Genomic DNA, 14,350 nt, shown 5'->3' with positions numbered 1-14,350 from the left:
GACAGAATCAGGGAAATACACGACTGCAAACACACGATAAATATTCTAACAAAATGCACCAGACGCTACAGGATCATAAAAGAGAAAGTATCTTTGGAGGCCAGAAAGGCTTCACAGAGAAGGAAGAATTGCACTGAGCACTGTAGATAAGCTTCCCAGTGAGAAGAGCAGGACAGGCATGTTCCCAGGAACTTTTTTGTATGAAAGTTGTGAGGTAAGACCGATATTAAAGGACTATCGTGCTGTCAGTGCCGGGGATGGAGAGCAAAACCAGTGGCAGGGGAACCAGTTGGGAAATGACTACAAAGTCCAGGCAAGAAATGGCAAGATGTTGAAAGAAAACAGTGGCATTTAGGATGGAAAAGACGGCAGAGACTTGAGAAATATCTAGGATATTCGGAGTGAATGTCTAATTAGAAGTACAGGCTTAGGGCAAGAAAGGGTCACATGTGAAACTGAGTTTCCGCCACACGTCATGGAAAAGAGAGAATATGGTCCAGGAAGAAGAGGATGCATTCGTTATTGGCAATGGTGCATTTGAGTTGTGGAAGGCATTGCCACATGGAGCAAGACACATTTCCTAGCTGCAGAGGTAATTTTAGGGTTCACTGCCCCAGGCTAAGTTGTCAAATGCTGCAAGAGGACCCAATCTTGTAAGTGTGAACAGTGTCACTTAGACTTGGCAAGTAGGTGGACATAGGCCTTGTAAACATGAAGTGTTTCAGCATAAGGATGGGGCAGAAGTTACATGAAATGGCAAGACTGCAGAGGAGAGGAGCGAGAGAATGTCTCCCAAAATGATTCACAGGTGAGAATCTCTTATCAGAAATACTTGGGACCAGAAGTGTTTCAGATTTCAAATATTTTGTATTTTAGAATATTTGCATTATGCCAATTGATCAACCCTAATCCCAAATTTCAAAATCTTAAATGCTCCAGCGAGCATTTTCCTTTGAGCATCATGTCAGCACAGAAAAAATTTCAAATTTTGGAGCATTTCAGCTTTCAGGCTTTCAGATTAAAAATACTCGGCCTACAATACATGATCAAATCAGAACTTTCAAGAAAATTCTGGAAATGCTAGTTTTCCTAGAGATGTTCTATGAGAAATAAAAATGTTCATGTTCTTCTAGAATGTGAATCTTTAAAAGGATGAGTACAATTGATTGTTCTACATGACAGTCACCCTCAAGAAATGTGTGCTATGTCCCAGTTGGCTCCCTAAGAAATGATGGTGCAGGAAGTGAGAACAGATCCACAGATGGCATTTACCAACTACTGCTCAGCTCACTTGTTGACTAACTCTTGCTCAATACAGGTGTAGATGAGACAGTGCCAAGACATGGGCAGTTACCAGGTGCAGGCATTGTACTAGGCAGTGTACTAGGCACTCTAGGGACAGGCAGTCAATGAGGGAATGAGGGCACAGGCAAAAGTGACTGCTGCTTCCAGAAGAAGAGTCCTGGGTACTAGGGCACTGCATGAGGAAAGGAGCTGTCCTATACGGGAGGGCGTCAAAGAATACCTCCAGAGAATAGGCAATGAAACTCAACTCCAAAAAGAGTAGGAGTCAATACAGGGAAGAGAAGGTTCACGAGTGTTTCCGCAGAGGAATCAGCATGTGAAAAGACCTGAAGGGGAAGACAGCATGCCACATCCATGGGCATCAGCTTGTCCCTGATAGCTAGTCAAACTCCAAGGCTGTTGGAGTTTCAATCCTGGTTCCACCAGTTAAAAGTTGTGTGACCTTAAGCAAGGTATATAACGAGCTTTTCCCTTCCTCGGCTCCCTTGTCTGTAAAATGGGGATCAGTACAGGACCTTTACGCAGGCCATTCGGAAGGATCCAGAGAGCTGTCACACAGAAGCACATAACTGGTAAGTGTTAGCTATTACTATCAGTATTGCATATCTTATTTTGTACTCGGTTTCTAAGAAAATTTAAATACTGATTATTATCTTTTCTGCTGAGATCATATGGATATATTTTTTACTTTTATAAAGCAACTTATTGAGGTATAGTTTATAGATAAAACAATCATCCATTCTAAGAGTGCTGCTCAATAATTTTTAGCAAATGTTTTATGGTCAAGCAATCATCACCACTGATACAGTTTGGATATGTGTCCCCTCCAAATCTGACGTTGAACTTTGATTCCCAATGTTGGAAGTGGGGCCTGGCGGGAGCTGTCTGGGTCATGCAAGTGGAGACTTCATGAATGGCTTGGTGCCCGCCTCTAAGCAAAGAGTGAGTTCTCACTCTATTTGTTCACAGGAGAGTTGTTAAAAGGCCTGTACCCTCTCCCTCCTCTCTCTCGTTCCCTCTCTCTCCATAGGACATGCTGATCCTCCTTCCACTTCTGCCACGATTGGAAGCTTCCTGAGGCCTTGCATAGCCTGCACAACATGAGCCAAGTAGACCTCTTTTCTTTTCTTTCTGGTTTTTTTTTTTTTTTTTTTTTTTTTTTTGAGACAGAGTCTTGCTCTGTCGCCCAGGCTGGAGTGCAGTGGCGCGATCTCGGCTCACTGCAAGCCCCACCTCCCAGGTTCACGCCATTCTCCCACCTCAGCCTCCTGAATAGCTGGGACTACAGATGCCCGCCACCATGCCCGGCTAATTATTTGTATTTTTAGTAGAGAAGGAGTTTCACTGTGTTAGCCAGGATGGTCTCGATCTCCTGACCTTGTGATCTGCCAGTCTCAGCCTCCCAAAGCGTTGGGATTACAGGCGTGCGCCACCGCGCCCAGCCATAAACCTCTTTTCTTTATAAATAATTACCCAGCCTCCAGTGTTCCTTTATAGCAACACAAACAGACTAAGGCAACCACAATCCAGTTTTAGAAAATTTCCATCGCCCCAAGAAGTTTCCTCATGCATTTTTGCAGTCATTCTCTACTTTCACCCCCAGGCAAGTACTGATCTACTCTCTCTAAATATAGGTTTGCCTTTCTTATATAAATGGAATCATAGACTATGTAGTCTTTGGTGTCTGGCTTATTTCAATTAACATAATGTTCCTTGAGGTTCATCAATGTGGCTGCATTTACCTTCTGTGTATTGCCAAATAGTATTACATGGTACAGATAGGCCAAATTTTGTTTATTCATTCAACAGTGTATGAACACTGGGGTTGTTTTTAGTTTGGGGCTGTTTTGAATGCCCTGCACAGAATGCACAGAAGTTGTGTAGCATATATTTTCTTTCTTTCTTTTTTCCTTTTTTTTTTTTTTTTTAGATGGAGTCTCACTCTTGTTGCTCAGGCTGGAATGCAGTGGCGCAGTCTCAGCTCATTGCAACCTCTGCCTCCCAGGTTCAAATGATTCTCCTGCCTCAACCTCTCCAGTAGCTGGGATTACAGGCAGCTGCCACCACGCCCGACTAATTCTTGTATTTTTAGTAGAGACAGGGTTTCTCCATGTTGGCCAGGCTGGTCTCGAACTCCTGACCTCAAGTGATCCACCTGCCTTGGCCTCCCGAAGTGCTGGGATGGCCTATATTTTCATTTCCGTTGGGTAGATACTTAAGAGGTAGAATTGCTGGGCCATACGGTAACTCTATGTTTAAGTTCTTAAGAAACCTTTAAATAGTTTTGCAGAGTGTCTACCACTTTACATTCCCACCGGCAATGTATAAAGACTCCAATTTCTCCAAATGCTTCCTAATACTTCATATTGTCAATCTTCAAGGGAAATACTGATACAAAGACTGTGCCCATTTTTCAACTGGGTTGTGTCTTCTTATTATTGATTATAAGTGTTCTTTCTATATACCGGACAGATAGGTACTTTAAAAATATTTTCTCCCAGTTAGTGGGCTGTCTTTTCATTTTCTGAATGAAAAACACTTTGATTTGTGATTTTTTATTTTTTTATTTTATTTTTTATTTTTATTTTTTGCATCTCTCCGTTCTCTTGGGAGACTGTTTTTGACATCCCCTTTAATCTGAGCATGTACTATGCCTCATGAGCTCGGAAGCAGTCTGACAATACCTTATAATTTTTTGGTATTTTCTGTCAAGTTCAACACCATCTATTCCAGAACAAATCTAGATAGATCATTCTACAGCCAATTCCTCTGGCAAATGGATTCCACCATCTTCCCTTTGGAATTATATCATTGGCCTCTATTAATGAGGAAAGGCCAGCAAAATGTATCACTGTGTTTATTTTAAAGATGTTCTTGAGGACATTGTCATATGGCAAAGAACTCCTTTTCTAGGAGGATGTTGGCTGGTCTTGAAGACAGAAATGACTGCATTCCCTAAGCAATAGGTTTGACTGCCCTGTAGACACCACCACATAACAGTAAGTTTCTCCTTCTGGGAAACTGGCCCTCTGGCCCCCTTGGATGATAACCTGTGGATCACACATAATACATTGTGACGGACGTGGCATGTTCTAAATCCACTGCTCCACTCTGCCTCTTTTCCATCTGCTTCATGTTCATTTTATGAATGTATTCTATTGTGTTTGCACAAGAGTGATTTTAACTGGCTCTTGTCTACATTTGTCAACACTACCTCCCCCGCCCCAGGCTCCCCGTCCCCCACCCTTCTCAGCCTTAGTGTACAAAGCCCATGATCACAGCAGGACCCATCAGAGTGAACCCGGAAACGTGTGGAACCAACCTGAGCTCGTCCCTGGAACGGCTCTGGCTGCAGCTAGCAAAGGAGAAGCTTTTCCTTCCTTACAGCAGCAGCCAGCAGCATAAACCACCTGTCTTGGTATTGTAATGAAGTCGTGAACATAATGAAATTAACGATTTAAAATTGCAATCTTAACACTTGTCAATTCGAGAAAAGTAAAACAAGTAAGGAGAGAGAGAGGGACTGCATGGAGAAGAGAAGCTGCTTTGGAAACGGGAAGGGCTCTTTGAGGAGAAGGCATTTTAGTACCAATCTGAGTACCGAGAAGAAGAGGGCTTGGGGTGGATCATGAGCAGAGCGTGCTGAGCAGCTTAGACGCAAGGGCAAGGACCCTGGGTGGGCACAGACGTCATGCACTGGTGAGACGGCGGGTTGGAGCACAGGGCCTAAGCAGGAGGCCAGGGAGGTGGGCAGAGGGCAGACCGGGGAGGATGTGAAGGAGAACGCTCACATCAGTGAACTCTTCATTTTCTTTTTGTTTGTTGATTTTTGTTTTGTTATACAGACAGTATCTCTTTATGTTGCCCAGGCTGGTCTTGAACTCCTGGCCTCAGGCAATTCTCTTGCCTCAGCCTTCCAAAATGCTGGGATTACAGACATGAGCCACCATGCCTGCCCGTATCAGTGGGTTGTTTAAGGGAACAGAAGGTGTGGTTTTCTCTGGTTACTCTGGCTACTATGTAAGAAGCAGAGGAACCAGAAGAGCAGCAAGGAGGCAGGGAGAAGCATCCAGATGGAGATGCTGAAGCTGTGGGAAAGCAGGGGCGGGCAGGAGTGGTGTGGGGGGGGTTCAGTCCGTGCAGCTGTTGCAGGCAGCACACGACAGGATTCTCTGACGAACAAGGACGAGAGTGTGGGGAAGCCGAGAGCCCGTGACTCCAGAACCCTGTTGTGGACATTTTATATCTGCGATGCTGAAACCTCCAAGTGGTCATTTAGGATGTGAGTCTGGCCCTTGGGAGAAGTGACAGCTTGTATTACATGTCAGTGCTGTTGCAGTGTGCGGATGGCACTGGAAAGGCGAGGAGGTGGAGAGAAAGTGGAAGTTAGGACCCTGTGTCCAGGACTACCTCAGGAAGGTGGAGAGAAGATGCCCCTGAGGAGACCACAGCAAACGGCTGAGAGGCCAGAGCTGAGGCTGAGGAGATGCGCAGGGGAGCTTCAAGGAACCCCGTGGACTGGGAACCCCAAAGCCAGCCACAGGAGGCAGCACACTGGGCTGCAGGCTTCGGAAACTCCGCATCATGCTGGCTGCACAGGGAAAGCAGACGGAGGGGCGAGGTTGCTGGTCAGATGCAGCGTGCCACCACAGGGGAGTTCCAGGGTCAGGTAGGGGTAGAAGAAAGGACAGCTTTTTAAGAAGTGGGAGAATCAGACTCTGCTGGTTAAGGGGCCCATGAGGGCAAGGATGAGGAAAGGGTCAGGGTCCTCCTGACTCTGGTTTGGGCAATCGGGCGACGCTCAGCTCCTGAGAGTGGCTGAGGCAGGGTGCGGCAGTGGGAAAGGTGTCACAGGAGGCCGTGACGGTAGTGGAAGGGGCAGTGGTAGTCGGAGGACAGCCAAAGGAGCTTCCTCTTGATAACCTTTTTATTATTATTATTATTATTTTTTTTTTTTTTTGAGACGGAGTCTAGCTCTGTCGCCCAGGCTGGAGTGCAGTGGCTGGATCTCAGCTCACTGCAAGCTCCGCCTCCCGGGTTTATGCCATTCTCCTGCCTCAGCCTCCCAAGTAGCTGGGACTACAGGCGCCTGCCTCGTCGCTCAGCTAGTTTTTTGTATTTTTAGTAGAGACGGGGGTTTCACCGTGTTCGCCAGGATGGTCTCGATCTCCTGACCTCGTGATCTGCCCGTCTCAGCCTCCCAAAGTGCTGGGATTATAGGCTTGAGCCACTGCGCCTGGCCTCCTTTTTATTATTTTTTCATGGTGTGAGGCCCCCTGCTGAGAATGTGACGGGTAGAGAGAATGGTAGCAGAGGCAAAGGATGGACATGCAGAGAGTGGACGCACAGGAGAGAGGAGACCCAGGCCCGAAGGCAGAGGATGGACAGGCAGAGAGTGGATGCACAGGAGACAGGAGACCCAGGCCCGATGAGCAACACTGGCAGCTCAGTCGCCTGGTGCCATCAGTCATCTCTGAGTGCCCCGAAATGCAGTGCTGGGCTCAGGAGCAAGGAGAGAGGATGAGGCCACCAGGATGATCCAGCCTGGAGATCTGTAGGGCACAGGCTGGAAAAACGTCAGAGATACGCATCAAAAAGGCTCTCCAAGAGGGGCCAATAGGGTGGGAGGAATGAATGCTGTGGACAGGCAATGCTGGCACAGGAAGGAGTGAGAACTGGCGGCCGCAACATGCTGTTTCCATAAGATGTTGTGGGTGGGAGACAGCACGCTCCCTGTTTCCATCTGGGCACTGTTTGCATGAGCTTATGTGCAAGTGAGCATTCATCAGGCTGCACACTCCTGTGCCCGCTTCTGCCTCCTTACTGCAGGTGTGCTGTACCTCAGCAAACCACACGCCCTCGGGGAGGAGACGCAAGAAGGAAATGAAGCTGGCAGAGGAACCAGGGATCAGAGACGGCAGGTGGAGGCTGAGCGGCCACATGTTGTGTGCGTCCTAAGTGCCTTCCCCAGGCACATTTGCCATGGTGGGGCTGAGGTGACCACCGTGGCAGAGACTCTGACCCAGAAGGAAACTCTAACACGTGCCAGCAACGAGGACAATAATAAGGAGAATGTGTTTGTCATTGCATTCAAACACACGGAAAACAGCCGAGGAAGGTGTGCAGAATATTTAGACATCTGAGCTACAATTCACCTAGTTTCCCTAAGCCTCAGTTTCTTCCCTTGCAAAAAGAGCTTCGTAAGTGCCCCTGCACTGGGGTCGGTGTGAGGATGAAGTGAGATGATACACGGAAACTGCCTGACACAGTGCCTAAAATACAACAACGTCCCCATATACTACCATGAACCCCAAAAATCTGAGACAGGTTTCAGTTAATTTAGGAAGTTTATTTGCCAAGGTTGAGGCTGCACGTCCCTGACACCGTCTCGTGAGGTCCTGATGACATGTGTCCAAGGTGGTCAGAGCACAGTTTGATTTTATACATTCAAGGGAGACATGAGACATGAATCAACATATGTAAGATGAGCACTGGTTCGGTCTGGAAAGGCAGGACAACTCAGAGCAAAGGCAGGAAGACTGGAAGTCTTCTGTGAGGGTGAGGCTTCCAGGTCATAGGTAGATAAGAGACAAATGGCTGCATTCTTTTGAGTTTCTAACTAGCCTTTCCAAAGGAGGCAATCAGATATACTTTTATCTCAGTGAGCAGAGGGGCGACTCTGAATAGAATAGGAGGTGTGTTGGCCCTAAGCAGTTCCCAGTTTGCCTTTTTCCCTTTAGCTTAGGGATTTAGGGGTCCCAACTTTTCTTTTCCTTTCACACTCTCTATTATTATTTTCATGGTCACTGTTAGCAGTTCTTAAAGGTGCATGGCAAATCACTCAGGACTGTCTCAGGGAACAGGAGGAGTTCAAGAAATAGGAGTGAAAGACAAATCTGAAGTCTGCGGAGAACACCAAGTTCTCACAGGACACACCAAAAACAGAGAAACACAACCATCCCCTGCCTCAAGGGGAGATAAAGCACATCCCAAAAAGCCACGTGCAAAAAAAAAAAATTACAAAGCCACATGGCAGTCAGGCACAAAAAACAAGGTGCCAGGTAAATACATCCGTGCTGAGGGCACGCAGACAAGAAGGCAAAAGAGGTTCACGGGCAGCTCCTGGAGGACCTGGCGGGTCTGAGCTTGAAGCAGTAGGCAGGAGTGAGCAAGGAGAGAGCCTTCCTCACAAGGACCAGCGAGCTTTGCTAACCATCAAGGCCTTGGAACTAGGCAGGAACACACATGGGAGACTCCGGCTGGTGACTGAAGAGGTCAGAAAAATCTGAGAATCAGCAGAAAAACCAAGTATTCGAAGCTACCATTTCCAGCCAGCAAAGCTAACTTTGGGTCTGGAGGGTCCTCAGAAGCCTCTCTAAGAACTGAGCAGGAAACAGAGCAACAGATATGATGGTGACAGAGAATTTTTCCCTGCAGCTGTGTGTGGGATGTGCTACATCCCAGAAGAGAGAGGAGAGAAAACCCACACGATGTAATAAGACTTGCACAAAAATGCCACATTATGACAATAAGTCCTTAAGCACCAAGGCAGGGACGAGAAGGACATGACTTAGCATTTGGTAATTATGTTGAACAAATTATGAAATAATAACTATTTATAAACTGATTCTCTTACTAGTCCTGAGCACAGAGAATATGTTTTCAGACAAAAATAATAGATAATGAAATGCTAGAAAATGTTGCTAAGGTGCATGGGGTTGGTTGCCTTGTGATGTGTAATATACTAATGACAGGCAGATTACTCTGATGCATCCAATGCCTGAATCATCAGTTGCCTTGTGTGCAAAATCCATTCTTTTGTTAGTAAACTATTAAAAACATCCATGGTCTGGCATTTATGGGCCTTCTTTATTGCAACTCATTTATAATGTATAGAATGTGACCTCAACATTCCATAGATTGCTCTAAAATTTCCAGACTTGCTACATCTTCCAAACACCGAAAGCAAAATACACAGAGAACAAGCCACGGTGAGAACACACACTGTTGTGAACTCAGCGCTGGTTTGCAATTAGAATGGAAAGCTGAGCCATGCAGGAATTCGCCACACCTTCTAAAGCAAGTGCATCCAACTCAAACTATACATGAGCTGATCAATATCCTGACTCAAGGGAAAGAAACAGGAAAGTCTCATCTTCAAAATGTAAGACTGTATTGATTTTTTTTTCTCCTACAGGCTCAGAGGGTACAAACTGCAAAACAGCTCTCAGCAACTGAATGCTAGATGCTGATCCTCTTCCCACTGAACGTGGCTGTGTGTGTGATGGGTGTGTGCTAGGAGTGGAGGTGGAAGCACATCCAGCAAAGAGGTAGGATAATGCTCCCAATGTGGCTGATGATGCTGCATTCATATTTACAGAGAACCACAGGCTCCTAAAACCCCTACCTCAGCCCTTTGGTGTCATACCACATCACATCCAAGTCACTCAGAGGTAAGACCTCCCCTCTGTATTTCACCATCCAGTACCTAACCCATCCTCACAATTGCCATAAAGAAATGATGTCACGGGGGGTTTAAACAATGTGTGCAAGTTCCCCAAACAGGTCAAATCCATAAACCATCTTCACCAGCTTCTCACAGCCTGCCTCACATCAACTTGCGAATCCCACTTACATCTCCTTAGAGGCCTCCTGTGGGTTCTCACTGCCATCAGCAAGTCTCTTCTATTTCTTTAAGAATCATCCAATTATTTTTATCACCAACTCCCTTTCTCTTTCACAGTCCATCCAGCTCACATGGCATATATCCAGTGACAGCCCAGCTCTAAGGACCTCTACCAAATGACAGCCCAGCTCTGATGACATCCACCCAACCACAGCCCAGCTCTGAGGACCTCCACCCAATGACAGCCCAGCTCTGAGGACCTCCACCCAATGACAGCCCAGCTCTGAGGACCTCCACCCAATGACAGCCCAGCTCTGAAGACCTCCACCCAATGACAGCCCAGCTCTGGGGACATCCACCCAATGACAAACAGCCCAGCTCTTGGGCCCTCCACCCAATGACAGTCCAGCTCTGGGGACCTCCACCCGATGATAGCCCAGCTCTGGGGACATCCACCCAATGACAAACAGCCCAGCTCTGGGGACCTCCACCCAATGACAGCCCAGCTCTGAGGACCTCCACCCAATAAAAATCCAGCTCTGGGGACATCCATTCAGTGACAGCCCAGCTCTGAGGACCTCCACCCTATGACAGCCCATCTCTGGGGACCTCCACCCAATGACAGCCCAGCTCTGAAGACATCCACCCTATGACAGCTCAGCTCTGGGGACCTCCACCCTATGACAGCCCAGCTTTGGAGACCTCCACCCTATGACAGCCCAGCTCTGGGGACATCCATCCAATGACAGCCCAGCTCTAATATCCACCCAACAACAGCCCAGCTCTAATGACACTGCTTTCCAGCTCTGAAGCTCCCAGGGACTGGATAATGTGGGCCATGTGTAAAGCTAAGACCACATATCCTAGCACTTAGATTACTTACCCATCACCAAAACAGTAACATGCTGTGGGTTCCAGGGAAGATGCTACCCTGAATTCTCCCCTTGTCCAAATTATGCCTACTCAAAAAGGCTCATCCAGAACTAGAACTCCACATTTTTTAAAGACAGCCCTTCAGATCTGATAATTGAATGGGATCTCTCTCTCCTCCTGGCTCCCTCCCTCACGCATCACATGTAATGCTTCATGCTTCTCTTGGGTGTACTGATTTTGTTTTCCCTTGCTCCATATTTTTCTTCTCTGCGACTAGAACAGACACCTCTTTATAAGCTGAGCTGGATCTTCGTCTTGTCAGTCTGGTATTTGGCGTTAACCAACAGAACTCAACAGATATTTACTGGATAGCTGTGACAAATCCAAGCATTCCAAAGACATTTGCCTCTTAGGCCAAGGGTAGAGATCCCTTGATCCTTGTAAATGATATTATCCTCTGTTCATCATTTTAAAGGCAGAAGAGTTCTCACTTCTGCATAGCCCAAGTATTTCCACAATCAATTTAAGTTTATCTCCCATTCTGTCTCATTCTTTCTCTTTTGCCCACTTTGGCAAAGTAAAACAACCAAAAAAAAAAATGTCATATAATAACCTATCTGTAGCAGCATTGTGTTTAGTGTTCTTTTCTGGGAGCTGTTGGTCCTACCCACACCTGAAAAACAAAAAAGAAACTTCCCCAAAGGCCTAGTCAAAGACCAGAATTGGCAAACGACAACTTGTGCAATTTAATAGCTTATTTCTATTAATACTTATAAAGAATCCATACTAACACTGCAAAACATTTTGCATACAATCTTGAGATTAATATGATGCTCAGTGTGGCTTTTTTTCTTATTGGTACTCTCCTCTATTCCCCAGCTGATCCAGATAATCCACATTTCCTCCTTAGCAGCCAGCTTTGGATGGCTGTGGCTGTCTCAGATATTCAGAACACCACCCACCATCCATCATCCTCCACAAGGTGGCCAGAATGATTCTTCGAACGTGCCAACTTAATCCTGTTACTCCTGAAGCTGTACACCTCAGTGCTTCCACACTGCTGAACTGTGGCCCTCCTGGGCTCAGCTCACAAGCCTGACGTGATCAGATCCAACCCCTCTTCAGCCTGCCTCTCCCCACACTCGCTGCTGACCTGCTGTGGGGCCACTTCACCCTCTGGTGGCCTGGACGAGCTCTTCCTCTGCTGCAATGCCTCCTCCACTGCCCTTCCCCAGGCCCCTCTGTGCATCTCCTCGTGGTCCCCACTACCACCTGGCAAGTGGTGCTTCCTACAGGCTGCCTACATGCACCACACTGACCTCTGGGCGCGCACATGCACATCGGTCTGAATTGTAATTATTTCTGCCATGTCCACAACAGCACAGCAAGCTCCTGGTCTTAGATCTGCATGCGAAGCATTTGGCACAGCGCGAGGCACACGACAGGTGCTCGTGAGTGTTTGCTGCACAGATGTGGGACCCACTAAAGAGGGAAGGAACGACGCTGCTCAGTACGGACCGTTCCAGGACTCCGCACACACACTGACAGGTGTGCCTTTCTTTCCAGGAACTCAGGTTGGCACTCTCCACGAATGGAATGTGCTGGTTTCAATTTCACACTTCAAATCAGGCATAAAATCATTATATGAAAATCCATGGCACAATGATTCAAACAATTGTCGATCGTTCCTAAAACTGTTCTTATTCAAATTTTATTCACACTTTAATAGGCTCAATTTTGCAATATCCATGGGTAACAGCTAAGTTTTAAATATTCAGCTTTGAATGACTGACAGCACTACTTAGCAGATATTTATCATCATTCCAGCACAGTGTTTTAAAATGCCTCGAGGTGTGAACACATTGATCCCTGCATTGTAGCTGTATTGACCACTGTTTCTGTCGTGAAACAGGTCAGATCATCAGTTTGGACACAGCTATGCTAAGAATGGTCAGCTCTGAATATTTACTTCACAAGCCAGTTCAAGAAACCAGGACAACAAGAAAAAGACGAGAAAGAGTTAAATCCAAAAATTCACCCAGTAACTGATATCATAACCCCAAACTGGCAATTCCCAAACCTGACTGGTCATTAGAACCTGTCTTACCTGTCACTTCTATCAGCTGCTGTCAGTCATCATTTTTCTCCTGGCTCTCTGATCCCTGGCTCAATCGCACAGCATTGTAGAACTTAGTGTCTGAAATATCCATGTGACGAAGACTCAAAGGGGCTGTGACGTAGGAAGATGAGATTGGGGCAAGCAGGCATCATTTCAGGGTATCCAGGGACCCAGACAGTCAGGTTTTTACAAATTGGCAGTTGTACAATCTCTTCCCCGCTCCCCACCGAAAGGAATTAGATTTTACTTAGACCACAAATATCTTCTCTTAGGAATACCAAGAGTTCTCTGATTCATGAGCTGTTACATTCTTTCTCTTTAAATCTTCTTTATATATGTACAGGGCCTTTACATATATGCAATCCCTGAGGATTTTCTAGCTACTTCAAAAGGGAGGAAGATTCCTCAAAAGGGAACCCAGAATCGAGGTTGAAGGATGAACTGCTGAGCAACAGAAACACCTTACTTCTGCAACATGGAGCCTATATTCTAGTGAAGTGCATTATGCGGATATTCCCAAGATTCTGTTTATTTTATCAGAATGTGTTAAAAAAAAAAGTTAATATTATCATTGTCCCAAAAATAAGGCACTCAAAGGGGACGCAAACAAGATCCTGCGGGGGGTGTGTAGGGGGAGAACGCTCCAACACTTCAAATGTCAGTAAATACTTCATTCTGCAAGGCGTTCACTCTCCTCCATCCACCCAGGGATCCCGACCAGCTCTCCTGAGGGGACCTGAAAATACGTTGCTGCTCCGGCTGTGGGAATGCAGGCAGTGCTGCTAGGTGCAGTAGGTAGGGACAGAGAAGCTGAACCTCCTTTAAGAGTCCAGAATATGCCACCCCAAAATACGCTTCTTTGGCATAATGATAATTTTAAGCTGGTAATTTTGAGAAACTGCAGGCAAGAGAAGCTCTGAAAACAGAGTAGAAGTGGCCCTTTGGAAGGCGAACTTGCATCTAAGAAGGAAATCTCCATTTGGAAGGGTGTCTCCCTGTGGGTACCAGGAAGAGGAGGACTCTAAATCACTCATCAACGGAGAGGCACCCGCTGAAATCTGCATAACAAGGCTTATTCTTGCTTCTCCCCGTCACCTCCCCAAGCCAGGCCTCCCCACTCCCTTCTTTCAGCAGAGGATGAAAGTTAAGCCTGAATTCAAAGCCACCTCTTTGAGATGTACTCATTTCTCTGGGTATCTCCCAGCTGCACACGGGCACGCATTAATCTTCTGCTTGTTTTTCTCTTGTTGATCTGTCTTTTGTTACAGAGCTCTGTCTCAACTAAGAACTATAAAGGGTAAAAGGGGAAGAGCCTGCACCACAAAATATAGAGCCCACCTCAAATGTCCACAGTGCTCCCTGACAGGCATCATAAATCTGATGAGACAGGGCTCCCTGGTGAGTCAGTGGAGACACCAAGAAAGAGC

At 46.5% G+C, this 14,350-nt stretch overlaps 1 protein-coding gene across 5 annotated transcripts in view; it reads right to left on the bottom strand.

The window, feature by feature from the left end:
* GABRB3 (gamma-aminobutyric acid type A receptor beta3 subunit) overlaps positions 1-14,350 on the bottom strand; it is a 228,018-nt gene that overhangs the window by 160,392 nt on the left and 53,276 nt on the right. Inside the window, exon 1 of one of the 5 annotated variants that reach the window (XM_010355217.2) lies at positions 9,941-10,092. The exons of the other annotated variants lie outside the window; for them this stretch is intronic. The gene's annotated coding sequence lies outside the window, so the exon portion shown is untranslated. Of the gene's footprint in view, positions 1-9,940; positions 10,093-14,350 lie in introns of those variants that run through there. 5 annotated transcript variants of the gene reach the window in all.

The sequence above is a fragment of the Rhinopithecus roxellana genome, chromosome 5, assembly GCF_007565055.1.
Source record: "Rhinopithecus roxellana isolate Shanxi Qingling chromosome 5, ASM756505v1, whole genome shotgun sequence".
Lineage (NCBI taxonomy): Eukaryota > Metazoa > Chordata > Mammalia > Primates > Cercopithecidae > Rhinopithecus > Rhinopithecus roxellana.
The sequence above is the reverse complement of the archived record's forward strand: the minus strand, read 5'-3'. Positions and strand labels throughout refer to the sequence as shown.